This window comes from Octopus sinensis, linkage group LG15, assembly GCF_006345805.1.
Source record: "Octopus sinensis linkage group LG15, ASM634580v1, whole genome shotgun sequence".
NCBI classification, from domain to species: Eukaryota; Metazoa; Mollusca; class Cephalopoda; order Octopoda; family Octopodidae; genus Octopus; species Octopus sinensis.
The window spans coordinates 32,694,885-32,697,035 of NC_043011.1; the positions used below are offsets into that span (position 1 = coordinate 32,694,885).

General features: G+C 40.9%; 1 long non-coding RNA gene across 1 annotated transcript in view; it reads left to right on the forward strand.

Annotated features, from left to right (window-relative positions):
• Positions 1-391: 391 nt before the first annotated feature.
• The window catches only part of LOC115219653, a 171,191-nt gene continuing 169,431 nt past the window's right edge, over positions 392-2,151 (forward strand). The window contains exon 1 of the long non-coding RNA XR_003882355.2: positions 392-534. This is a non-coding gene — a long non-coding RNA (uncharacterized LOC115219653). The remainder of the gene's footprint in view (positions 535-2,151) is intronic.

The window sequence follows — 2,151 nt, forward strand, 5'->3', positions numbered from 1 at the left end:
TCACCACCACCACCACCATCACTATCACTGTTATCGTATTGTACCATCATCATCATCATCGTCACCATCCTCCTACCATTATTACCACCTTCCAATAGCAACAACAATAACAACACTATCAACTGTCACCGTCGCCTTCTCCGTCTCCCAAATCACCACCTCGCCGCCGCTACCATCACCATCGCCGTCGCCTTTCCACTTTCGTTATCCTCCCACCGTCACTCCAGCAATCATCCCTCCTTCCACCTTTGTCCTCCCCACCACCTCCATCACCACTACCACTAACACTAAGAGATTCTCCCCCTCTTCCTCCCTCCCATTACTACAGCTGCTGCTGCTGCTGCTGTTGTTACCTCAATGCTGTGCTTATATATTTGAAATCATCTTTAGAACAATGGTGAGAATTTCTTTGTCTTCAACATATCTACAAACTAAGTGGTCGAACGGCAGTGAGAGCAGTTTGTTTTGGATTTTATTTCAAGGGGACATTGCTGTTGATGTCTTATCTTTGTTTTGCCAGCACTTTCTTTGTTGGTAAGTTCAGACATTTGTTTGTTATTGCCGCTTTTCTCAAACTTCATGTCTCTAGTTTTGTTATGGACAGCATGAAGACGGCGCCCGCTTGGACCTCATATTCACTCTCTCTCTCTCTCCCTCTTTCTCCTTCCCTCTCTCATTCTTCTTTCTTTCTTTTCCGTCCCTTTCTCGCTTTCTGTCGCTCTACTTACCATAACTTTCGCTACTCTCCCTCTCTTTACTTTCTGCCTTTCCTCGCTTTCTCTTTACTCACTATCTTTCGCCACTCTCTTCCTCTCTCTCTATCTCTGTCACTCTACTTACCGTAACTTTCGTCACACTCTGTTTTTCCTTACTGTCTTTTACTAATTTCTTTTTTCTCTCTCTTTCTCTTTCAGTCGCTCTTCTTACCCTATCTGTTTGTCTCCCTCTCTTTCTCTCTGTTTACTTACTGTTTTTCACCACTTTCTCTCACTCTTTACCCTTCTGCTCTGTACTTAACCTGACTTTCTCCACTTTTTCTTTTAGCGCTCTACTTTTTCTGTCTATCTATCTATCTATCTATCTATCTATCTATCTATCTATCTATCTATCTATCTATATCTATCTATCTATCTATCTATCCGTCTATCGCTCTATCTATCTGTCTCTCTCTTACTGTTCTTCATTACATCATCATTCTATCACTCTCCCTTTCAACATAAACACACATACTCCCACACTTTAACAATCCCTTTTCATTCTCAATGTGTACCCTAACTTATATATAACCCATCTTTCTCATTATACACTCCCTAATTCTCAAACTACACATGTCTTCTCTCCCCCCACCCTCTCGCTCTCTCTCTCTCTGTCTCTGTCTCTCCCTTACCGCGTTTTTCCCCGTTTGTCTCCCCGCCCCTTGTCTGGAGTGACCAGTCTCCCTACAAACTAATTCCATCACACCTGACTGTCTTTCTCCCTCTCTCTGTTTCTGTCTGTCTCTGTCCCTTTCTCTCTCTCTCTGTATCTATCTATCTGTTTATCTATCTATCTATCTATCTATCTATCTATCTATCTATCTATCTATCTATCTATCTACCTATCTATCTATCTATCTATCTATCTATCTATCTATCTACCTATCTATCTATCTATCTATCTATCCATCTATCTATCTACCTATCTATCTATCCATCTATCTATCTATCTATCTATCTATCTATCTATCTATCTATCTATCTATCTATCTATCTATCTATCTATCTATCTATCCGTCTATCTATCTATCTATCTATCTATCTATCTATCTATCATCTATCTATCTATCTATCTATCTTACATACACACTTACACGACATTCTCTCTTTATCTCCCTCTAACTCTCTCTCTACCGACATCTCTCTCGCTCCATTTCTACCTCTTTCTCTCACATATTTCTCAGTCAGTCTCTCTCTCTTACACATATACACAAACATGCACTCGCGCGCGCATACACACACATAGACGCATGCTCACGACATTTCTCTCTCTTTCTTTCACAGACACATATCTATTAGTCTCTCCTTCATGTATCTGTTAGTCTCTCTCTCTCTCTCTCTCTTGCACACACCTGACTACTGCTCTTTCTCACACCTGATAACGTCTCTCTCTCTC